Here is a 26,941-nt window from a genome sequence, read left to right on the forward strand (position 1 = left end):
TTAAAGCAACTGAGGTATAGAAGGGGACAATAGAAGGGGACCAGGAACTAGAGAAAAGGTTAGATCAAGAAGAATTAACCTAGAAGGTAACACACATGCACAGGAAATCAATGCGAGTCAACTCCCTGTATAGCTATCCTTATCTCAACTAGCAAAAACCCTTGTTCCTTCCTATTATTGCTTATACTCTTTCTTCAACAAAATTAGAGATAAAGAGCAAAATAGTTTCTGCCAGGTATTGAGGGGTTGGGGGGGAGAGAGAGGGGACGGAGTGGGTGGTAAAGGAGGAGGTAGGGGCAGGGGGGAGAAATGACCCAAGCATTGTATGCACATATGAATAATAAAATAATTAAATAAATAAATAAAACATTGAAAAAAAATAAAATAAAATAAGGGCTTAAATCAATGAAATACAAACAAAAAAACACATATAAAGAATCAATGAAACAAAAAGCTGGTTCTTTGAAAAAATAAATAGGATGGACAGACCCCTGGCAAACCTGACTAAAATGAGGAGAGAAAAAACCCAAATTAGTAGAATTAGGAATGCAAAAGGGGAGATAACAACAAACACCATGGAAATCCAGGAAATCATGAGAGACTACTTTGAGAACCTATATTCAAATAAATTTGAAAAATTTTAAAAAATGGACAGATTTCTAGAAACTTACAACCACCCAAAACTGAACCAAGAGGATATTAATCACCTGAATAGATCTATAACACAAAAAGAAATTGAAGCAACAATCAAGAGTCTCTCAAAAAAGAAAAGTCCAGGACATGATGGATTCACTGCTGAATTCTATCAGATGTTTAAAGAACTGATACCAACTTTCCTTAAACTGTTCCATGAAATAGAAAGGGAAGGAACACTGCCTAACTCATTTTATGAAGCCAATATTACTCTCATCCCAAAACCAAAGACACCTCCAAAAAGGAGAACTGCAGGCCAATTTCCTTAATGAATATCAATGCAAAAATCCTCAATAAAATAATGGCAAGCAAAACCCAACAACACATCAGAAAGATCATTCACCATGACCAAGTCGGCTTCATCCCAGGGATGAAGGGGTGGTTCAACATACGCAAATCTATAATGTAATACGGCACATGAATAGAAGCAAAGACAAAAACCACTTGATCGTCTCAATAGATGCAGAAAAAGTCTTTGACAAGATCCAATACCACTTCATGATAAAAGCTCTAAGAAAACTAGGAATAGAAGGAAAGTACCTCAACATGGTAAAGACTATATTTGACAAACCTACAGCCAACATCATACTTAATGGTGAAAAACTGAAACCATTTCCCCTAAAATCAGGAATGAGACAAGGGTGCCACTATCCCCACTCCTGTTCAACATAGTAGTGGAATTTCTAGCCAGAGCAATTAAGCAAGGAGAAGAAGTAAAAGGAATACAAATAGGTAAAGAAACTGTCAAAATATCCTTATTTGCAGATGATATGATCCTGTACCTTAAAGACCCCAAAAACTCTTAAGACACCATAAACAGCTACAGCAAGGTGGCAGGATACAAAATCAACTAACAAAAATCATTAGCTTTTCTATACACCAACAACAAACAAACTGAGAAGGAATATATGGAAACAATTCCATTCACAATAGCCTCAAAAAAAAAAAATACCTAGGAGTAAATTTAACAAAGAATGTGAATGACCTCTACAAGGAGAATTACAAACTCCTAAAGAAAGAGATCAAGGAAGACTACAGAAGATGGAAAGATCTCCCGTGCTCATGGATTGGTAGAATCAACATAGTAAAAATGGCTATACTACCAAATGCAATCTACATGTTTAATGCAATTGCTATCAAAATCCCAATGACATTCATCACAGAGATTGAAAAATCTACCCTAAAGTTCATTTGGAAACACAAGAGACCACGAATAGCCAAGGCAATACTCACCAAAAAGAGCAATGCTGGAGGTATCACAATACCTGACTTCAAACTATATTACAAAGCAATAGCAATAAAAACAGCATGGTACTAGCACAAAAACAGACATGAAGACCAGTGGAATAGAGGACCCGGATATGAATCTACACAACTATACCCATCTCATTTTTGACAAAGGTGCCAAAAATATACGACAGAGAAAAGACAGCCTCTTCAACAAATGTTGCTGGGAAAAGTGGTTACCCGTCTGCAAGAAACTGAAACTAGATCCATGTCTATCACCCTGTACTAGTATCAACTCAAAATGGATGAAGGACCTTACTATCAGACCTGAAACTCTGAAGTTACTACAGGAAGGAGCAGGAAACACTCTGGAACAAATAGGTATAGGCAAGGACTTCCTCAGTAGAACCCCAGCAGCCCAGCAACTAAGAGAAAGGATGGACAAATGGGACTTCTTAAAATTAAAAAGCTTCTGCACAACAAAAGAAATGGTCTCTAATCTGAAGAGCCCACCCACAGAGTGGGAGAAAATATTTGCCAGCTACACATCAGACAAAGGACTGATAACCAGAATATACAGGAACTTAAGAAACTAAACTCTCCTAAAATCAATGAAGCAATTAAGAAATAGGCAACTGAACTAAACAGAACTTTCTCAAAAGAAGAAATTCAAAGGCTAAAAAAACACATGAAAAAATGCTCACCATCTCTGGCCATAAAGGAAATGCAAATTAAAACCACACTAAGATTCCACCTCATCCCTGTTAGAATAGCCATCATCAGCAACACCACCACCACCATGTGTTGGCAAGGATGTGGGGAAAAAGGAACCCTCGTACACTGCTGGTGAGAATGCAAACTGGTGCAACCACTCTGGAAAAAAACTTGGAGGCTTCTTAAAAATCTAAACATAGACCTGCCATATGATCCAGCAATACCACTCCTAGGGATATACCCAAAGGAATACATCACAGGTTACTCCAGAGGCACCTGCACACCCATGTTTATTGCAGCACTATTCACAATAGCCAAGTTATGGAAACAACCAAGATGCCCCACTACTGATGAATGGATCAAGAAAATGTGGTACTTGTACACAATGGAATTTTACTCAGCCATGAAAAAGAATGAAATGTTATCATTTGCAGGTAAATGGATGGAACTGGAGAACATCATTCTGAGCGAGATTAGCCATGCTCAGAGGACCAAAAATCGTATGTTCTCCCTCATATGTGGACTTTAGATCTAGGGCAAATGCAGCAATGTGGTTGGACTTGGATCACATGACAAGGGGAGAGCACATATGGGAGATATAGGAATAGGTAGAAAACCCAAAACATGAAAGCATTTGATGTTCCCACTCCAGAGGAAGTAATACAGAAACCTTAAAGCAACAGAGGTGAACATGAGAAGGGAATCAGGAACCAGTGTAAAGATCAGTTAGAGATGAATCAACATGGGTTGTAACATATGTGTACATGAAAGCAATGCTAGGAATCTTTCTATATAGTTATCCTTAACTCAACTAGCAAAAATGCCTTGTCTTCCTTATTATGCTTATGTCTTCTCTTCAACAAAATTAAAGATAAGGGCAGAACAGGTTCTGCCTGGAAGTTGGAGGGGAGGAGGGGAGAGGTTGGGGGAGGGGGCAGGGGAAGAGAAATGACCCAAACAATGTATGCACATGTGAATAAATGAATAATAAAAAAAAAGATGTCAGTTCTTCCAAAATTGATTCAATCCCAAGTGAACTCCCAGTAAGTTACTTTGTGGACATCAACAAATGATACTAATGTTTATACTGAAAGTCAAAAGACTGAAAATAGGCAACACAATATTAAAAGAAAAAAAAGTTGTAAGATGGATACTAACCAATTTCCAGATTAATTGTAACACTACAGTAATCAAGGCAGTGTGGTACTGGTGAAAAAACAAGACAAACCAATAGAACAGAAAAGAGTACCCCAAAACAGACCCACATAATACTACAACACAGCTGCTAGACCTGATGAAATGAATTGGCCAGAACTGGGAGAAATGTATATGGAGCTGCATCTTAAGAGTAAACTTGGGGGCTGCGATGTAGCTCAGTGGTACAGCGCTTGCCTAGCATGCGTGAGGCCCTGGGTTCGATCCCAGCACCACAAAAGAAAAAGACAAAAAAAAAAAAAAGACTAAACTTGGGGCCAAATAAGCAGGATTTAATGTTCCAAAAAGGTCACCTGGAGGCAGTCCAAATGCGCTGCTGGACTCAATGTATGGTTAAATGATGGCTCATACAAAATGAGTTGCATGGCAGGGTATGAAGGAAGGACTCCCACATCCCCAGTTTTTACCTATTCCATGTCCTGATCCTGGACCAGACAGAGCTGCTTTTTTTTTCTTAAGCAATGATTGGTGGAGATGGCAGGTAAGTACTATGTTATGGCTGGCTCCTAGAGTTCCCAGTGGAAATACGCTCCAGTCATCCACCCTGGTAATGCCTTCATACTCATGGGGTACACACAAACTATAATTGCAAGAAGTGCTCAAACTGCTTTAGCTGAAAAAGCACTGACTTCTTCTTGGGTCCACAAATTAACTAGTAGAAGGAAAAAAGCATGGCATCTCTCCTCCATTTTGTATCTGTGTTTGCTCTGAACCATTCTCTCTGCAGTCACCTGGTAACCACCTTAGAATTAAGGAAGGACAGCAATGATCAATAACATCTTCATGACAAGGAACAGGAACTACCCCCAAAGTAGACCTTCCTCAGGATGGACCACCTGCCAGTTGACAATAAATCCAGATAACAACTCTGGAACCTCTCCCAGAACAAGGACTAAGATGATGGTCAACCAGATCCTACCGTGGCTGGGACTGTTTATGCATACCTTTGTCCTCTGCCTGCAGTTCTGTTGTCTACTTAAGCCCATAACTCATATCTACATCCCAAAGACAGCTGAGGACGAACTGAGTGCTCACTCTGCCTCTTCCCACAGCATGTCCTGAGCCTGTAATAAACCTCCTTTCTCTGCCTTCACCATGCCTCTTTATTTGGAGTTTAGGGGTAGATGACCAGACCTGGCACACAGAATCTCAGGAGTTTGAGCCTTGTGTCCAAAACTCCAGTTTCAAGATTACTATAGATGATGTTCATAGGAAAGTGCTTTATGTATACCAATAGCTACGTTCCAGACCCAACAAAGATCCAATCTGACTACTGCAGTTGATTATACGCCCTTGTCATTCTGATGTGACCTTGAAGATCAGCACTTTCATGATATAAGCACATCTCCACTTCCTTCCACTTGGAATCCTGGCACTCTGCCTTTTCTTGACCACACAATCTAAAGATAACCAACACCTCCTAACATCCCCTTCACACGCTAACTCTAATTTCAAACCTTGCCATTTCCTTCCTCACAATCACTTTCATATCCACCCTTTTTTTTCCCACTTCAACTGCCAAATCTTTGTCCAAATTAATGAACAAATAAAATTCTGTGTCCTCATGATCTCAGAACTCTCCACCACCTTTTCCTGTAGTTCATCCTGTAGACACAAAAAGAAATACATCCACTAGGTATGTTTATTTAAACGTGTCTCATCTTCAGTGGATCTAATCACCCCACAGCCAGGCAGGAGCTTCTTTCCTCCCAATTTAAAGACTCAGAGCACAGGCTTAGTCAACAAAATGTGAAGACCAGGTCCTAGCTGAGAGGTTATAAGCAAAGTGTCTCAAATCTAAGAGGATACTTAATATCCTAAGCCCAAAGCCAAACTGATAAATAAGTTTTCAGGTACAACCCCCAAAGTAGCAATCCATGACATAAAAAATTTATAAGCTGAATTTTATCAAAATTAACTGCTCTGCAAAGATACTATGAAGAAAATGAAAAAGAACACAGAGTAAAAGAAAATATCTTCAAAACACATATCTAATGAACTTGTACCCAAATATAGAAAGAACTCTTGAAACTCAAAAACAAGAAAACAGCCCAATTAAAAAATGATCAAAAGATCTGATAAGACACCTCACCAAAGAATATGCAGAGATGGCAAGTAAGCATTTGTTACTAGGAAATCACAAGTTAAATAATATCGATATACAGACTAGAATGGCAAAACCTCAAGACCAACAGCATCAACTGATGGTAAGGCTGGGGAGCATAGCAGCTCCCACCTGTCAGCAGGGAGTGCACAGCAGCTGCACTGAAGGGCAGTTGCTACCCAAGCCAACCATAGCCTTACCAGATGGAACTGAAATTTTATGTCCACGCTGAACCTGCATCCAAATGTTTATTCTACCTTTATTCTTAATTGCCAATTGTGAAAGCAACAAAGATGCCCTTCACTAGATCAATGTACAAATAAACTGCAGCTCTTCCGTAAGTATAATGTTGTTAGGCAATAAAAAGAATGAAGTAAGAATCAAGACATGAAATGATATGAAGCTTAAAGGCATACTGCTAAGTGAAAAAGCCAATCAGAAAAGACCACCTATTTAAGATCCCAATTTTATGACCTTCCAGAGAAAGCAAAACTATAGACAGTAAAACTGTCAGCGGTTGCTAGAGGTTCAGGTAATGGGAGGGAGCTGAGCAGACAAGCACAAAGGAATTTTCAGGAGTGGAACTACTGTGTATGGTATTATAATGGCGGACTCATGTCAACACTGACAGAACTTTACAACACAGGGAACCTTAATGTATACAAATTTTTAAAAAAGCAGAACATCCCAGAATAAAATGCTTAATGTGACAAACCAATTATATTGCAAATATGTGAAACAACCTTACTGCAGAGGGCGGGGAAAAGGAGAACTAGTATCATCACCAAGCAGTTAACTGGTACCTACAGAACACTGTACCTAAAAATGACAAAATACGTGTGAAACACCACCAAGAAAGACCATAGCTTGGACCATAAAACAAACAGCAAATTCAAAACAACTGAAGTAACTCAAGGTATGGTATCTGACCACAATGAATTTAACCTAGAATTCATGAAGAGAAATAAATCAATGAAACCAAAGCTATTTCTTTGAAAAGATCAATAAAAGTGGTAAAGCAAAGATTAAAAAATAGAGAAGGTATAAACTACCACTATCACTAATGAAAGAGAGGACATCAGAAACATTAAAAGAAATACCACTGGAAAACTATGGAAAATTTTATTCAATATACATAAATATGACAACTTAGATAAAACTAACCACTTCCTAAAGTGCCACAAATTACCCAAGTTTAAATAACCAAAATGAGCCTGTCACTATTAGAGTGAATTTGTAGTTTTAAGAAAAAATTGTAAAAGGAATACCCAGACCCAATTCTCTAAAATCTCTTCCAGAAAACGAAAGATAAGGAAATGGTTCCCCACTCAGTTTGTGGCCAGCGTCACCCAAGTACCAAAACCAAACAAAGGCAGCACAAAAAAGAAAAGCACCAAGCAATGTTTGTGAACACAGGTGCAAAAGACATCAACAAAATATCAGCAAATCAAATCCATGAATATACTAAATCTTACTATAAAGCCTCAGTAACAAAGGCAGCATAGTATTGGCACAAGGATGGTGATATGAATTAATGGGCTGGACTGAGAGTCTGGAAATAAATCTTTACATTTATGGTCAACAGATTTTTAACAAATGTGCCAAGACAATTCAGGGGAGAAAGGACAGTCTTTTCAATAATGGTGCTGGAATCAAACTGATACAAACTGTGGAATGTGCATACAATGGAGTACAGCCATAAAAAGGAATAATGCATTCTACAACATGAACTGTGAAACCATTTTAATAAATGAAACAAGCCAGTCACAAAGGCCATGTATTTTATGACCCTGTTTATATGAAATATCCAGAATAGGAAAACCTACAGCAACAGAAAATAGATCACTGGTGTACAGGGAGTTACTACTGGTGGGTATGGGGCTCCTCTTATGAGGTTATGAAAACATTCTGAAATTAGGTAGCAGTAATGGCTGTATGGTTCTGCAAACATACTAAAAGCCAGTGACTTGTAGAGTGAATTTTATGATACACAAATTGTATCTCAAATATACAAAACAAGGTATCTTACTGCAGATCAGCCTGTGGGAATTGTTTTCACCAAATATTTTATGGCTAAAATGCATCTAATTGTTGCTGCTCATTCACTTTGATGACCATGTGGGTCTTGAAACTACACTGAAATCATCTGTACTCTCCTAGTGATGGAAATCTGGGTTGTTGCCAGATGTCTTTTTTTTTTTCCTCTGTTATATGATTTTATTATAGTGTTTCTTCAAACACTCTTGTACCTGTCTCTTGGTGCACAAGGATAGGAGTTTGTCTTGGATGCATAGCTAGAAGAGGAGTTGTCAATCTGTTTTTCAAAGTTCACCTAAGTACATTCCTGTCAACAGCGCATTTCAGAGATCCTGTGGACACATTCACCACAACACCTGACCCATCACATTTTGCAAAGACCACAGGCATGTGATGTCACCTCACTGTGGTCTTGATTGTATTTCTTTGACTGCTAGAGATGAAGTTCACCTCTTCATATGATTGTTGGCCTATTTTATGTCTTTTGCAGTAAGTTTCTGTTACAATAGTCATTTTTTTAATGTGGGGGGGAGGGGCTGTGGCTGGTTGGTTCCTTTTTTGTTTGACACAGGGTCTCACTATGTAGTCCCAGGTTGACCCCAACCCACAATCCTCCTACCCCAGCCTCCTGAACAGTTGTGATTACAGGTGCATGCCACCACAGCCAGCTATATAATTTTGTGCATGTGTGTGTTTACAAAATATAATAATTTACCCAACCACACTCATCAAATGAGAAGTGGCCTGAAAATACTACTTATATTGGCAAAAGTATAAAGCAACATGAACTCTCACATACTTCTGGTGGAAGTGTAAATGAATACAGGCACTTTGAACAGCAAAAGTATAATCTAGTAAAGTTGAAAAAGTACAAGCCCAGGTACCCAAAAAGACCCCTGCTACAACTACGTCCCAGAGCTATACACGGGGATGCTTACAGCAGTGCTGTTTATAAACACACATCAGAAGCAACCTAACTGCCCACCAATGGGAAAACAAAACTGAGTACAGCCAATCACACAATAGAAAACCAATGCAGCAAAACTACATGAGGTGAGATAGACTGATTTCACAATGCTAAGTGAAAAACAGTTCCAAGAGAAATACATACAAAATATACTATCGATATAAACCTTAAAAGCATACACACTAATGTAAGCAAGACTGGGTCTGTGGTGAGGCAGTACCTCACGCACAGAACTGAAGAAAGTGTCCCTCTTGAGATCATGCAAGCCCAAGAGCGAGGGCCTCTCACTCATTTCACCCTAGCTCTCGCTTTGAACCCAAGATATTACTTATGACTTCACACAGATAGAGCAGAGGTATAAAGAAGTATTTGGGAGTGATAATCACCACATGGAAAAAGTAAATACTGTGGAGACTGAAGCAGAATCACGTGACTGCAGAGGACCACCAATCTATTGGCCGTATTTCATTTGTGAGGCTGGAATCTAGGTACACTGTACTCTTTATGCTTTGTATGTACTATGTCATAAAATTCTAAGTCATTTATCTTCAGTATATTCTCTACTGAATCTTTTCTTTAGCAGTTTGGAAGAAAAGGCAGTTGAGACAAAGTATACCAAATATCATATTCTCTGTGCTTTTAACCAAATATACAGGAACACTCATAGACTGTGTAATTTGGTATGATAATCATTGCTTCAAACTTTCAGCAATGTTTTCTATCAGTTGCCCAACAAAGGACAGATTTCAGTTTGTCACCAAACTAATTTGTTCACACTTTATTCAACCACTTTTACCAAACCAGGAAGAACAAAAGTAATGGATTCTTGTCTTTAACTCCTAAAGAAGGCTCAAAAGAAACTTCTAAAACTTTACCATTAAGCTTAATAAAATTTTAAGGTATTAGATTAATTAGCACATAACTTTAATTATTACTGAAAAGGATCATTAAGTTTATCTTCATACTCTGAGTGCTTAGTCCGACTTCTATAGTATACATAAATAGTTGGGGTTTTTTGGGGTTTTGGGTTTTTTTTTGGTGGGACTGGGGTTTGAACCTAAGACTTCATGCTTACAAAGCAGGCACTCTACCACTTGAGCCACACCTCCAGTCCATTTTGCTCTGTTTATTTTGGAGATGGGGGTTTCGTGAACTATTTGCCTGGACTGGTCTCCAATCACAATCCTCCCAATCTCAGCCTCCGAAGTAGCTGGGATTACAGTTGTGAGCCACCAGCCCCAGCTCATAAGTATCATTTTTAATAACTGTAGGGTTTTTTTCCCCACTGATTCCACATCAATTTGGTCAGATCATCATTTTGTATTTTGCATCTGCTGACAAGCTCATAACATAAAAGTAAGTATCCACTCAGCTTGTCTTTACTCTTCTGCTATGCTTTATCACCTCACTCGTCAGCCCACTCTGAAACTTCACTCTAGCTTTTTGGCAGGAATTTGGTTAAGACACCTGTGTATTTAGCCAGGTTCACTTCATTCAAATAAGATACTATAATTTGAAAGACCACTAGAACAGGTGGAAGTGAACCACAATGTATTCTAGCACTGAGAAAACACAGTCACACTGCTGCCACCCAGCTTAAGGGGTTCCCAACTGTCCCCTCAGACTCCTAGCCTCCCCACTGAGGCACAGCATCACACACAGTTTCAGCTCTCCCCCTCCTCCTTAGACATCAGGAAAACCTAATTGCTCAGATTTCCTGTGACACCCTGCCCGGAGGATCATTTCGCAGTCCACCCATGTTCAAGACCACTGCTTTAAAGACAGAGAAGGAGAAAGGGAAAGAGGGAGGGGGGAGAAGAAGAGGGAGAGGGAGAGGGAGAGGGATAGAGGGAGGGGGAGAGAGAGAGAGAAAGAGAGAGAGAGAGAGCAAATTTGGGATTATGGATGTTAGAATTAGACAAAACGGCTGGGCACAGTGGCTCAAGCCTGTAATCCAGCTTCTTGGGATGCAGAGTTGGGAAGATCGCAGTTAGAAGCAAGCCTAGGCAAAAAGTTCCTGAAACCAAAAGGACTGGGAGAGTGGCTCAAGTGGTAGAACACCTGCCTAGCAAGCAGGGAACTCTGAATGCAAACCCAGTACCACCAAGACCAAAAAGTTAGCAAGACCCCCATCTCAACAAATAAGGTAGACCTAGTGGTGCATACCTCTGATCGCAGCTACACAGGAGGTCACACTCAGAAGGATCATGGTCCAAGGTTGGCCCTGGGCAAAAAATAAAGCTAAAAGGTCTGGGGGCATGGCTCAAGTGGCAGAGCACCTACCCAACAAGCACAAGTTCCTGAGTTCAAACCCCAGTACCACCAAAAAAATAAAAGATTAGATAAAGAAGTTGGAAATTTAAGTAAGTAGGTAACTTGACCTACAGTTCTAAAGCTAGTCATTTGCATAGTTAGCCAGTGACATACTCCAAAGCCCATTCTCTTCCCCCTGTGACACATCACTCTCTCCAAGGCAAGCAGGAGGAGTCGAGGACTAAGGAAAGAAACCAGCTCCCAAACTGCGGTGCAGTTAATAGGGTCTGGAGCAGAGCACAACAAGCCTTACAGTTTGCTCTGTTCCAGGAGGACAAAGTGCTCCAGAGTTGGAGGCAGTCTGGAGGCAGAGCTAAGTAACCGTCACAGTAAAGACTAAAGGGAAGGGAGAGAAAACTCTGGAAGTATCTAGACCATCTGTGCACCACGCCTAAGGTTAAGCAGCCTTCTTTCCTTAGAATCTGTTTGCTAGCTTCTTCACTGCTGCTACTCTCAGTTACGCAGAGCATGCAGGTATCTGTGCTCTTGTGCAAGTTCACATCTTCCAGCAAGGCCTTGCCAGTTCCCCACTGGATTTCTGCTTAACACAGAAGCCAGTGACAGATGAGATCCTCACCAACAAAAGCTTAGCTACAACCAGACACACTTGCAAGAACAAGAACTGCCTTGTTAATTCAAAAAATTCTCCAAAACCCTTCCTCTAATACTTCTCTTCAGATTAAGAGAAATGCCAGGGAAAATAAACAGAAAATCCTACAAATTTTGGGGGGTTTTTTGTTTGTTTGTATGTTTGGCTGGTTTTGTTTTGGGGTTTATTTTGTCACTATGGAGTTTGAACTCAGGGCCTCGTGCTTGCTAGGCAGCTCTACCACTTGAACTACGCCCCCAGCCCTTTTAGCTTTAGTTACTTTTCAGATAGGGTCTTTCATTTTTGCTTTAAGTATTTTTCAAATAGTGCCTCACATTTACGCCAAGGCTGGCCTGGAGCACAATCCGATTCACACTTCCTAGTAGCTGGGATGACAGGCATAGTCTAACATACCCAGCTTGGTTGAGATGTGGGTCTCTACAACAGTTTCCCCCCAGCTGGCCTCTGCCTCCCAAGTAGCTAGGATTACAGGTGTGAGATTTTCTTTTTATAAATCTGATGGCATTCTCTAGGATCCAATAAAAAAAAACCATTCAATTACTGCACACTTTTACTATCCAGACCTCTGAATAGCTAAATATAAACCCCACAGGACTGTGGCAACTATTAAATAAACCGTGTAAAGCATTTGGCACGATACCTGGCACAAAATAAGAGCCTACTAAGTGCTAGCTATTATTATTTATTTACTAGGCACTATTTGATCATAGTGAAGCTGAAGTACAGGATACTTAGTTCAAACCAGATCATCACAGCATTTCAGTCCTATTTTAACTCATATGCAGTAGTATCAACATACAAAAATTCAGTATCAAAATTTTTGTAACAAAAGCCTTCAAAGGCTTTTGTTTGTTTGTTAAAAATGATTTGACAAGGGTTGGTGGAGTGGCTCAACTGGTACAGAACCTGCCTAGCAAGCTTGAGGCCCTGAGTTCAAATCCCAATACTGTCAAAAAAAAAAAAAAGAATTGGTAAGAAAAGAGAAAATCATATACATGTCTTTCATTTAACTACAATGCAAAAAGGCCTGTCTTATTTCTAACATACTCAAAGGAAAACAACTGATAATTTCAACAAATATCCAAAAATCCCCTTGATAAAATTCAATCCTCAATAAAAATGCAAACCAAGAACAGCAGAAAACTTCCTTAAATTGACAAAAGACACCTACCAGAAACCTTCAGGGGGGCCTAATAGTGAAACACTGGGAAGAATACTAAAATGCCCATTACCATCACTGGCATTCAACTTTTGTACTAGAAAGGCCAGGTGATGGATAAGAAGGGGAAAAAGTGGCATAAAGTCAACAGCAGAGCCTCTTCTGGTCAAAGCAGCTGGTAAGTAGACACTGTGAGGCACCTCTGTGCTCCAACACATATTAACAGAGAGAATTTTTAAATAAAAACCAGAAACATAAGGTTCAAAAACAAGATAAACCTCCATCTGAACCAGAAGCAGAACACTGGGAGCAGGGTGAAGCTGTAGGTCTGCTGGGCCAAGCGTGCACTGTCCTTTCTGCAGGGTGATGAGGACCCAAGGCAAAGCAGGGTGGAGAGCAGGAAACTTGTGTCTGCTAAAGGCCAGAGATGAGGTTGGAGCCAAAAGGAAGCTCACAAACACTGCTGCCAGTCTCTGCCTCGAATGACAGCTTATATAATGGTCTGGGCTTAGCAGAATGGTAAGATTCAAACAGACTCATGACCAGGAACCGAACCATGATAGACAGGCTATGAGCTGATCCAAAATAACCCAATTACTTGCATAGGCAGGAGCCCTGGCCCACCATTATCTTATCCGATTCTAGGCTGAGGTCCATGGGTCAATGAATACCTGAAATACCTTCATAAACAGAAGGGTGAGTGCGGAGATAGGAAGCAAAATTAAAAGCACTTACACCCAAAATAAGTCTGCAAATCAAAACTTCAAACACACAAAGAGATACATTGCCAAGAAAGACAGCCCACGACAGCAAGCACTAAAAACAAATTCACTCCAGATGAACTTGACAAATACTCAATTTCTAGGTACCTTCCCAAAATCATTGGGAATGCAAAATGGTACAGTCACTTCAGAAGCCAGTTTAGCAGTTCCCTACAGAGGCAAACATATTTTTGCCATATGATTTGGCATCAAGCTCCTAGGTATTTACTCAAGTGAGTCAGAAATATGTGTCTACAAAAAAACCTGCACACAGAAGATTATAGCAGCTTTATTCAGAATTGCCAAAAATTAGAAGCAAGGAAGATGTCCTTCAGTAGGTGAATGAAGGAACAAACTGGTACTTCCATACAATTAGTATTCATTGTTAAAAAGAAATGACCTATGAAGCCATACACAGATATGGAGGGATCTTAAATGCCTATTACTAAGGGAAAGGAGCCAGAAAATACAGAAATATATAATTCTTACCTGAGGTAGAGAAAATTTCCTTAAAACACACACACAAGCCACGTAAGAGAAATGTTTCATAAATATGAAATTAACACTTATATGCAACAAAAAACAATGTCAACAAAAGGGAAAGGAAAAGCCTCAGGCTGGTAGGGTGCATTTGCAACCTGTATCCATCAAAGAATCACCATCCAAAGAAAACTAACTGCTCTCACTAAGTGAAAGGATACATAAACAGTGATTTAAATCTTCAAGTGAACAGGCTCCCCAGTAAAAAATGAAAAGACCACATCTACCAGAAGCAACATTGTTACACCTCCATAAGTTACAGTTTCTACATGTGCTCCCCTTTGATGCAGCAGTTCTGCTTTGCACTCACTGAACAATGAAGAGAGGATTAAATAAACTACACTATTGAATAATACGTACTACATAAGAGATTTCATAGTAAAGACAACTCATGTAGATCCCAACGTTCATGCTTTTTTTTTTCTGTATTACCTACCCATACATAAAAAGGCACACAGAAAGGTCTGAAAAGAGTACAATGAACTGAAAACTGCAGTTTCTGTAGACAAGGGAGGTCAAGAGGGCTTTTATTCTGTCTGCACTGTCTGAGTATTTTACAAGCAGGTATATGTTCTGAGCCGCACAGACCACACTACAACTCCAGGGGCTACCAGGCAAACAGCATCCCTAAAGCTGGGCAGTATGCAATCTGCTCAGCCAGACACCACAGATCTAATGCTTGTATAACAGAAATAAATAAAATGGCAACCAGGTGCGGTGGTTCATACTATAAATAATAATGCCAGCTATTCAGGAGGCAGAGACGCCATTTCAACCTATAAGCCATATAAGTGGTTCTCACTTGTGGTTCCAGTTGCACAGAAGGCCAAAGGCAAGAGGATCATAGTGAGGCAGGCTCCTTAAGACCCTTCAAGACCCTTCTTGAAAAATAAGTAAAGCAAAACGGCTTGGGGGAGGGGCTCAAGTGGTAGAGCACCTGCCTAGCAAGCATGAGGCCCTGAGTTCAAACCACAGTACTGCCAAAAGAAAGGAAGGGAGGAAGGGTAAGAGGGAGGGGAGGGGCAGGGGTAGCTGCAAACCAGCAAGGGAAACTTACCTTGAGACAACAATCTCTACTTCTTGAATGGGATAATGGCTACAAAGTATATATAGTTTTCAAAACATCCAAGTCTACATGAGAAATCTGTGCATTTTATCCTAGGTAAATTATATATCAAAAAACTGATTTTGAAATAAATATAAATTAAATATCTAAAATATCATTGTAAGAGCCTGAAACTGTAGAACCCAGGTGCTCAAAAACATGCACTAGGAAACACCTGCTGGTTGTACCCTGAGAGCACAGAAATGAAATGAATTAAACTACGTCTTCAAGGCTTTCTATACAATGCCAAACTTGGATTAGCATTATGCTTATTTTGTACATGAGGAAATCAAGGCCCTGAGAAATTAATTATCAAGGACATAAAATAAATGACAACTCAAAATTCCATATAGGTTCTAAGTCTAATTTTCTATTCATAAATAGAAATTATCTCTCAGGCAAAATTTAGTGAAACCAAAAACCTTCCCAGCAGTTTCTTGACTACATCATCCCCTTCAAAGGCAATTCCACTTATGTCTGATAAAAATCCTCAGAGAACTCATAAAAGGTCAAGTTCTAATTTGGCAGACAAAGTAACCCAACAGGCACTGCAACCCAGGGAAGGGAAACAGCAGCCTGGAACTGGAGAGTCCAACCAAGGCAGAGGACAGGGAGAATGCCAGGCCTACAGAAGCGCGGACACAAAACCATCCTCTTACTACAGGTCTAAGATCCGAGGAGAATAAAAATGAAAATGTGTTCCCTAGATGAAAGCACTCTCGGTCCTCCTCAAAGACGGGCCAGCGCCCAAGGACCAAGCACCTGACAGCAACGCGCAAGAAACGCGGCAAGTGGAAGCACCGCCACAAACAACCGCAGGTCCACTGACTTGGCCATGGCTTCAACATGCCGGGCCCCAAGACTCTGGGTCACCTCATAAAGCAAGAAGAAAGAGGGAGAACTTGGGGAAGAGGGGAAGTCCATCAACCATCTGTAACACTATAGTGATTGACACTGCTCCGTGTAAAATGTAGCAGAACCTTGCTTCACTCAAGCGCGCGGTAGGCAGGTACTGCGCTGTTGTGAGCCAGGCCGCAGCCTGAACATTTAGCAGTCAGCAGTCATGAGCCTAATTCTAGCTGGGAAAGTGGGGAACTTTCTTCCCTCCCCCCTCTCCTCTACATTTCACGAAGCGAGCCTTCCAAACTCTCCCAAATGCCTCCTCCAAGCTTTCTTTGACCTTCCTGCTTTCTCCCCAAACCAAGCAATTTACAGCTCCAATTTCCCAATACTGGGAAAAGATGAAAGACCTATAGTGCACAGGACTGGAGACATAAAATTCAATTCGTTTTGCGTTGTATATACATGCCTTCACAGCCAGATCGTCAGCACTTCATCATAAAATTATGGTCGCGTTGTGCTACTACTACGGGGCCCCAGTGCGGACCGCGGCTTTCTCTGCGCGGCAGGTAATCAATCAAGGTTTGCTAAGAATGCTGGAAGGTCTCCCAAATCCCAAGGCCTGGCACAGGAACTTAACAGCAAGCATTCTTCAGCTGCATCCTCCCTCCTCCTCTCGGGACACTTTCAAGAGTGACCTCGGTGGGCAGGTTCGCTATTGGGCACCGGGGGTGGGGGGGCGGGGAGGTGGAGGGACTGTTTTAGGGTGATCGGAAATAAATTCCCGTCCTTCTACCAGGGCCTGCCTCACCTGCCCTCTGCCAGGACCTACCTCGTTCGCCCCCTTCAGCACCTAACGCTGAACCCCCTCCCCGCGAGCCGGGCTCGGGTAGCATCAGCCCGGCGCCCGCACCCAGTCTCTGCTCCCGCCCGGCGCCCTCTCCCCAGCCCGGGACCCCGTTACTCCCCAGCATCCCCCGGGCTGGCTGCTGCCCCAGGGCCGATCGCGCCGCGCCGCGTCCCCGCCTCCCCCGGCCTGCGCCCCGCAGGCGCCCACGGTCGGGAGGCAGCGAGCGTTCCCTTCCCGCTCTCCGCTCCCGCAGGCCGGGCGGCCGCCGCGGGGCTCCCCACCTGGCTCACTTCCCAGGCGGAGCTGGGGGGCGTCGGGAAGGTCTCCGGCGGCCGCAGCCTCCTCCGCCTCCACGGGCCCAACCCCTCGGCAGAGGCGGCGGCGGCGGCGCCCGCTCAGGCCCCGGAGCCGCCCCCGCGGCGAACGTTCCCAGCGCCCGGCTCGCGCCGCTTCCCCGCCCGGCACGCGCAGCGAGCCCGCCCCCGGCGCGAGGGCGAGGGCGCGAGGGCGCGAGGCGGAGAGCGGAGGGGCGGGAGCGCGCCGCCTGCGAGCGCGCGGCCGGGGCGGGGCTTCCGCCGCGCCTGGGAGGCGAGGGGGCGGGAGGCGAGGGGGCGGGAGGCGGGCCCTGTGCCTTTAGGGCCCCGCCCCCGAAGCATGGCAGCCCCGCCCCCAGCTCGCCCCCCTCCCGGGTTCCCTGCGCGTGGAGAGTTGCCCCCACGTCTGGCCTGAGTGGAGGTGCGCTCCAGCTCCACAGGCTACCTGCCGGGCCCGCAGGATGCTCGGACGGCGTGACTACCGGGTAAAGAATGCAAAGAAACCCCCGTGAATCATTCATCCGCGCCTCGAGCGTGGATCCTGCCCGCGGTGACTTTCCAGATTGACTCAGCAAGCTTGAAACACCGACTCCGCGCCCAGCCTGTACCAGGTGCGGTTCCGGCACAAGGTCGCGGTCACTGCCCTGGTCTCCAGGAGCGCGTAACTGAAGGGGGAAACAGCGGTGTAAACGTCCAAGGCTAAGCCACAGCCGGATGCTGTGGGAGGATTGGGAGCGAGCGATTGCTTCCGCTTGCACGCACCGAGGGGGTCTCTGGAAGAGGGGGTCTCTGGAAGAGGGCATTTGTGCTCAGCCTCCAAGGAAGAAAAAGAAGTCCTAGGTGGAAAACGGCAAGGCAAAGAAGCAGGGGATGGCCACGATTTGCCAGCTCAGAACCTTTTTGTTTTGCTTTAAATATTATCCCGTTTTTATAGAATTCTTTCCAAATCGTGTGAAATATAGGAGATAGAGCCAAATTAGAAACAGCTAAGCCTTTTTTAATGGTTCAAATGGTCAATTTTCTCAACATTATTCAGGATTCCTGTTACCTATTGGTAACGTCAGTTCAGTGAAGACAACCCAGGCCAGCACGCTGGGCTTCACAACTTTGGGCACCTTATGGTGGCATTGTGTCACCTGCTGCATCACCTGCCCGCTATCTGACGTTAGAACACCCCCTTCCTTCTCTCATCTCCCTATTTTTAAACTCCTCATGGTAAAGGAAATGCTGATAACCAACTTTAAGTAAATAGGTTCTTTTAAAAAAATATATCACCTTTCACACATGAGTAATGTAAATATGTTGCATGCTTGAGGACTCCCTGTTGCAGGGTTGTGACTCTGTTCTGACCATGTTAAGATACTAGACTACAGCTAAGAGACACCTAGTTTATTTTTTACCATTTACTGAGCACCCACTACCCAGAAGGCATGAAAAGGTTAACACACTGACTGTGTCCTTTGAAGAAAACGTGTAGCAGTGTAAATAAAGATGCAAATGTTGCTTCACGTGTTTGTTCTATTGATTGAAACCAGAGTCATTTCAAAATGTGAGCTGGACTATTGTAAATCACTCTGGAAATTAACTTTTTTTTTGGTGGAACTGGGGTTTGAACTCAGAGCTTCACACTTACAAAGCAGGTGCTCTACTTCTTGAACCACACCTCCAGTCCATTTTGCTCTGGTTATTTTGGAAATGGGGTCCCTGAAACTATTTTCGTGGACTGGCCTTGAACAATGATCTCCAGATCTCCCAGGTAACCAAGATTACAGGCGTGTACCACTAGCACCCAGTTTGGAAATTAAATACACGTCTTAGCATCTCTCCATCTCCGTTCTGTGTTTCATCATCACCACCCATCCTCAGAAAACTTCCCAGACATCTTTCATTCCCTCCCCTCTGACTCCAAGAGTGTCAACTTCTCTTGCCTGCTTGTCTTTCCTCCATCCTCTGCATGCGTCCAAGACAAAAAGGAAGAAGAGTCCACCCAGTGACTACTCCCTTCGGACCTCCCTTCACAAATGTCTTGAAAGTTACCTACACACCTCTACCTCAGCAGCCTTACTCTGACCCCACCACCTCAGTGACTTATTTGATCCTAAATGTCACAGTCCATTTTTGAGTCCTCATATTACTAGAACTTTCAGTGGCACTTGACAACACAAGCACCTTGCTGTTTTTGAAACGTCTTTGGCATCGTGGCACTCCTTTAACCACTCGTCCATCACCAGGATTCTGTCCTCAGCTTGTCTCATCTGTCACCTAGATCAGCAATTCCCAAATGCATTGTCTCTAACTCAGGTCACTTCCGGGTTCCACCTGGGACATCCTCAAGCCTACAAGGATTTCTTCAAGCTCTGCATGCCAGAAACTGTTTACACTACTGCCCACTTCAGAAGCCTGCAAATGCTCCTGAGTCCCCAGGTCCTCCTTTCTCCCTGCCACATCCAACAATCACTGAATCCCATCACCGGGTACCTCTGTCATCTGTTCCACATGTGTGGAAGCTATAGTTCAAAAAAACTCTCTGGAAATAACGGAAGGGCCCAGGTGAACCTGGGCAAGTTGCCAGAGAATGATCGACTCTGAGAGCTTTGCTATTAAAATTGCTAGACAAAAATAATAATAGTAAAAAAAATAATAAAAATGTCAAACAAAAAGTTCACCTTGTTTAAAAGGGTAAGAAAATTAGCCTGCAGTATATTAAAGATGACTATAAACTCTTTATCACTATTTTTGATCCAGGCTGACCTTAGTGAATCGCTTCACCAAGAGAATGGGTAAATTCTGGGATTTACAAGCCCAGATCACATGAACTCTTTTTTTTTATTTTTTATTATTCGTTTATTCACATGTGCATACATTGTTTGGGTCATTTCTCCCCCCTCGTATGAACTTTTGATAGCCACCTGCTCCTTGGGAACACACTTACTTTTAAAGCCCTGAGCTGCTTGAGAAATCTCTCTCCCTGCAGAAAGGTCCTGAGACAAGGAGAGGGAGAGGACCTCGCTGAGTGGAGTGAAGTCAGAGCTCCGTGATGGCCAGTCTGAGTAACCTCAGCCGCGCAATCACCCAGTCAAGCCCTACCCAAATTCCTGACCCAAAGCTTATAAAATTATAATCAAAATGGTTCTTACTTTAAGCCATTCTTTTTAGGGCATTTTATTATGGAGTCTTTTAACCAAAATAATTGCCATCAGGTTTCTCAAGAGCAACATACAAAGCAAGAAGTAGTGACACAGCATTTCCTAGAAACCCGACGAGGGAAGATGCAAGCTAAGGACTTACCCACCCATGCATGCTGTTTGTCAAACACCAAGACTTTAGGGAAAAAAAAAATTTAAAGGCAAGAACTTGCCAGGTACAAGTGGCTTATGCCTATAATCCTAGCTACTTAGGAGGCAGAGATCAGGAGGGTTGTAGTTGGAAGTCAGCCCGGGGAAATAGTTTGTGAGACCTTCTGTAGAAAAAAATCCCATCACCTGAAAGGCTGGTTGAGTGGCTCAGAGTGTAGACCCTGAATTCAAACTCAAGTGCTGCAAAAAAAAAAAAACAGGAATGCTGCACTTAGAAACCCCTCCTAATCATCTCCTCAAGCAGGGGCCAGCAAGCACCAAATGGGAAATATTTCAGGTTTGGTGATCTGACTACTCCACTCTGCCATGTAGCACAAAAGCAAGCAGGTAGATATATAAATAAGTAGGTATGGCTATTTTCAAATAAAATTGTATTTATTAAAACAGACATCAAGAGCCAGGCACCAGTGGCTCGCGCCTGTAATCCTAGCTATTCAGGAGACAGAGATCAGGAGGATCACAGTTTGAAGCCAGGTAGGGCAAATAGTTCATGAGACCCTATCTCAAAAAAACGTTCACAAAAATAGTGCTGGTGGCGTGGCTCAAGGTGAAGGTCCTGAGTTCAAGGCCCAGTACCAAAAAAGACATCAGGCCAGTCACCAGTGGCTCATGCCTGTGATCTTAGCTACTCAGGAGGCAGAGAGAAGAAGGATCACAGTTCAAATTCAACCTGGGCAAATAGTTCGTGGGACCCTATCTGGAAAATAGTCAACACAAAGAAGGGCTGGTGGAGTGGCTCAAGTAGTAGAGTGCCTGCCTAGCAAGCGTGAGGCTCTGAGTTCAACCCCAGTGCCACTGGGGGGAAAAAAAAAAGACAGCAGGCGGTTTCCTCTATACTACAGGAAAAGAAATAGAGAATTTAGGGAAGCACTTCATAAAGAAACAGAAGGGCCATCCGGTTGAAGAAAAGAATACCTCGCAGCCAAGAACAGATTCAGCATTAGTCTGCTAGGACTACCATAGTGAAGTCCACAGACTGGTGTGCTTAAAGAAAGAAACGTGTTTCCTCACGGTTCTGAGGCCACAAGGCCAAGGGTGAACTGATGGCAGAGTTGGTTCTCTTAGGCCTCTCTTTGGCTTGTCACTAGCCATCTTCTCCACGTTTCCACGCACAGTCTCCCCTGTATATCGTATGTGTCTGTATGCTGATCTCTTCTTTAAGGACCCCAATCATATTGCATTAAGGCTGCTGTAATTGCCTCATCTCACCTTACTTGCCTCTTTAAAGCCTGCGTGTCTAAATGCACTCATATTCTGAGGTACGTATTCTGATATTAAATATAAGGCTAAAAATATAAAATTCTTAGAAGAAAACAAATCTGTAACACCCAAAATACAAATGACAAAAGGAAAAAATATGTCAATTGGATTTATCAATGCATCAAAGGAAGCTACCAAGAAAATGGAAAGACAGCCCTCAGAATGAATAAAAATATTTTCAAATAATATATAATAAGGGGTTACAGAATGCACTAGGAACTTTTACAGCACAATTGTAAAACAAATCACCCAATTGAAAAAATGGGCAAAGGATTTGAGATTTTCCCTAAAGGATGGCTACAGATGACCAATAAGCACATATAAGAAGCTCAACTTTATCAGCCAGGGGGCTGCAAATCAAACACATTGAACTATCACTCCCCCGCTCTGGGATGGCTATCATTGAAACCACAGACAATGACAAGTGTCAGAGAGGACGTGGAAAAATTGGGACATTGAGGGGAAGGTAAAAGGTGCCACTGCTCCAGGAAACAGTGTGGCAGTTTCTCAAAATGTTACCCAGTGAGTTGTTATGTAACCCATCAATTCCACAGCTAGGTATCTATTTAAGAGACTTGAAAACAAACACCCACCCAAACCCACGTGTTATGAATAAGGCTGTTCACAGCAGCCTTATTCATAATAGCTAAAAAGAGAAAAACCATCAAGCTCTCTGACGTGATGAGGGGATCAAATGCAGCCAACCCATCCATGAAATGAAGCACTGCTGACTAAGCAAGGAAAAACTGGAGTGCCAATACGTGCTACGACACGGGTGAACGGTGGGCTGAGCAACAGAAGCCAGTCACAGAGGCCACGTGTGATCTACGTGTATGAAATGTCCAGAAGAGGCAGGTCTGTAGAGAGGGACAGCAGGTTAGTGGCTGCCGGGGACTGGGAAGGGAGGGGTTGGGGGTAAAGAGCATGAGTGCTGATGGTGTAGGGCATCTGGGGGTGATTAGGGCGTTTTAAAGTTGATGGTGGTGGTGGTACAATTCTGCAAATGTACTAAAACCATTGAGTCGTACACTGTAAATGGTGAATTATAAGGTATGTGAATTATAGCTCATAAAACTTTGTTTTTAAAGAAAACTATTAACCTAAAACACTCCCAAAAGACACACATGTAAACTTTGTTTTGATTCAGATGTCTCAATGTCACTAAATGACAGCTCTCTGTATGTTCATTTATAAATTTAATATGATTCCCCAAAAAATATAAAGTTTTTTTTTCTGTAGCTAAGCAAGTTGATACCACAGCTCACAGGGAACAATAAACACTTGCAAATAGCTAATAAAACACAGGAAAGGAGGGAGGGTGTGAGAGGAGACTAGCCCTAGCCAGAGTGAAAGAATGACAGAACTGCTCTAATGAAATGGCGTGGTTCTAGCACACAAATGATCAATTCCAGAAATCAACCCAAAACAGGTAAAAATCCAGTAGGTGATAAACACCCAAACTGTAGTCAATGATGAGCATGGTAATATACGCCTACAATCTCAGCCCAGGCTACACAGTGAGACCTTGTCTCAAAAAATTAAAATTAAATTAAATTAAACATGGGCCTTGCAATAAACAGTGTTGAGGCAACCACACATCCATGGTCCAAACGGTGAGGTTATGGGGAAACACATTTTGCTGAAGGAAATGAGTTTTATCTTTTTTTTTTTTTTTTTGATGGTACTAAGGTTTGAACTCAGAGCCTCACACTTGCTAGACAGGTGCTCTACCACTTGAGCCACTCTGCCAGCAAGGAAATGAAGAACAGTATCACCATAGAAAGAAGCGTTTGCTCTAATGAAGAATTTGTACATTACCTTTCAATCTGGCACTGTCACTTCTAGAAATTCACCTCAAAGATCGCTCCAAAATTACCTATGCACTCTTACATATGGAAGTTTCCTCACTGTCCCATTGTTTGGATTCACAAAACATTAGAAACTACCTAACTGCACAAATATAGAAGTATGACTGAATAAACAATGACACACACTGTGGAATACTAGGGAGCAATGAAAAGAAACAATTTTTACTCACTGGTATGTGGGCATTTCCAGGATGTATTCAGTTATAAAACAAAGTACAGCCCAGTGCCAGTGACTCACGCCTGTAACCCCAGCTACTCAGGAGGCAGAGATCAGGAGGATCGAGATTTGAAGCCAGCCTGGCAGATAGTTCATGGGACCCTATCTCAAAAAAATCTTCACAAAAAAAAAAAAAAAAATAGGGCTGGTGGAGTGGGTTCAAGGTGAAGGTCCTGAGGTCAAGCCCCAGTACCACAAAAAAAGACCAGAAGCAAATGCATAGTATGCTGCCTTGTGTACAATCAAGGCAAGAAATAAGAAAATGCAAGGACTTGATTATTTTAGTAAAAGTCACCAATGAACAGGAAGCCAAAAACCAGATTATCACAAGGAATTGGGTGAGAGGCCAGGATGGAGGGGACAGGAGAAGGGACAATTCTGAGGATATGCTTTGGTCCAGTGTGGACTTCAGAAGCATGCTAATGTTACATACATCCAGAAATAAAATTAAATTCACAGGACGGGAAGATTAAAACCCTGCACCTGAATGCACAGAGGAATGAAGCCTGCAAAGCAGGTGCTCTAGAGCCACTCCTCCAGTCAGCGGTGGGGTGTGAAACCAGGCCCTTGCTCTTCTCAGGCAGGCCCTCTACCACTTGTGCTGTACCCCCGACCCTTTTTGATTTAGTTATTTTTGGGATAGGATCTTACCAGACCAGGCTGGACCCCGATCCTCCTATGCATGCTCCTCACGTAGCTGGGATGACATGTATGCACCACCACACCCAGTTTTCATTGGTTGAGATGGGGTCTCTCAGACTTTTTGTACAGGCTGGCCTTGGGCAAGTTCTCCCAATCTCTGCCTGCCAGGCAGCTAGCACTATAGGCGTGAACCACCATGACTGGTAAGTTTCTAAAATTTAGTATCTAGTGTTAAAAATACGTTTTTCTGAAGAAATTGATAATCATAGAATGTTTTCGTAATAATCGGGGTTGAGCCCAAGACCTCCCACACAACAGGTAAGCACTCTACCTCTGAGTCAGCCCCTCTCTATTTTATTTTGCAGGACAGCCTTGCTAACTTGTCCAGGCTGCCCTTGAACTTGCAATCCTCCTGCCTCAGTCTCAAGTACCTGGGATTACAGGCATGCATCACTGAGCTGTGTTGTACAATCTTTCTGAAGGGTGATTTGAAAATATATAACACATTTTTTAGGACCGTTGATACTCTGGAGATGGGAGGGAGAGAGGGGAATGGGAGTACAGTGGGGGCGTGAACTTGCTCAAGATACATTACAAATGTGTGGAATTGTCTAAATGAATCTCCCTGGTATTACTAATGTGCACTAATTCAAAAATATAATAAAACTATTTTTAAAGGCTAATGTAAATTTTTCTGTTAAAAAATGTTAATAATCTTTGACCCACAAGCTCCAATTCTTAGAATTTCTTTTATGAAACCATGCAGTGGTGTATAATTTAATTATGCATTATAGTATCTTAACAGAGTTACTTTTAAAAAACAAAGGTGACAAAAAAGTTGCAGGGCTTTGGTTAACTACTAAGACACCCATGAGATTAAAGGATGCCCCGTCCTTGAAATCACACTGAGAAAGAACGTTTTATGTCTGGCCCACTTCTGGGTGGACAGTCAAAGGAAATGGTATCAGCGTACCAAAGAGACGCCTGCTCCATGTTGCTTCAGAATAAAAAGAAAGTAGTGTCTATGCTCAATGCAATGTGATTTGGCTATAAAAAGAATGATATCCTGTCACTTGCAGCACAACCAATGGAACAATGGACATTACGTTAAGTGAAGTAAGTCAGACAGAGAAAGACAAATGCTGCACGTTCTTTCTCGTGGAGTTTTAAAAAGTTGACCCAGCTGGGCACAGTGACTCCTACCTATAATCCCAGCAACTTGGTAGGTAGAGATCTAGAGGATCGAAGTTGAAAGTCAGCCCATCGTGGGGGTGGCAGTTAGAAAGACCCCATCTCAACCATAAATGGTGTGGTGGTTCCTGCCTGTAACCCAAGCTACACAGACGGCATAGGTAGGAGGATCATGATCCAAGGCCAGCCCCAGGTAGTGGTGTGAGATTCTATGGGAAAAATAACTAAACCAAAGAGAAGGGGAGGGGCTTTTAAGGATTTTAAATGTTTTAAGGAGATGGAAGTGTTAACGACCCTGATTTGAGCACTATGCTCTGTATACAAGTGTTGAATCATTGCACAGTACCCCATAAATATAATAATAATAATTTTAAAGAATGTTTTGTGTCATGTAAAATGGTGTATGCAGCACAACCCTAATTTTATTTATTTATTTTTGGCAGGACTGGGGTTTGAACTCTGGGCCTCACACTCGCTAAGGCAGGCGCTCTACACTTGAGCCACTCTGCCAGCCCTACAACTCTAATCTTGATTTAAAATATGTGTGAGAGACAAACCCAATTAGAAAAAAGGGGCAAAACTATAAATTTTATAAAAAACACATATGGCAAATAAGCATATAAAAAGATCCTTAATTTCAGAGTAATACAAATTAACAGTACAGTGCTGTATACCCACCAGAATGGCGTAAGTTTTAAAGTTTGATGATTCCAAATGTTGGAGAGGAGGTTACTCAATTTGGAACTCTTACTGAGGGATGCTGGGATTTGGCATTGCCTCATGAGATTGAAGTTCTGCATACCTTACATCTAACAACCCAATAACGCTCTTGACACACACACCGGGGCGTGGCACTGCTCTTAGTACCTGTAATAGCAATGCATAGGTCAGCCCAAATATCCAGCCAGAAAAGAATGATAACTAAATGTGTATATCCCCATAACAGACTTAATAACCA

At 42.5% G+C, this 26,941-nt stretch overlaps 1 protein-coding gene across 16 annotated transcripts in view; it reads right to left on the minus strand.

Moving 5' to 3' along the window:
• Positions 1 to 26,941, minus strand: part of Dtnb (dystrobrevin beta) — a 269,435-nt gene that overhangs the window by 218,893 nt on the left and 23,601 nt on the right. Inside the window, exon 1 of one of the 16 annotated variants that reach the window (XM_074049320.1) lies at positions 17,417 to 17,590. The exons of the other annotated variants lie outside the window; for them this stretch is intronic. The gene's annotated coding sequence lies outside the window, so the exon portion shown is untranslated. Of the gene's footprint in view, positions 1 to 17,416; positions 17,591 to 26,941 lie in introns of those variants that run through there. 16 annotated transcript variants of the gene reach the window in all.

Source organism: Castor canadensis, chromosome 12 (genome assembly GCF_047511655.1).
Source record: "Castor canadensis chromosome 12, mCasCan1.hap1v2, whole genome shotgun sequence".
In the NCBI taxonomy this organism is placed as follows: Eukaryota; Metazoa; Chordata; class Mammalia; order Rodentia; family Castoridae; genus Castor; species Castor canadensis.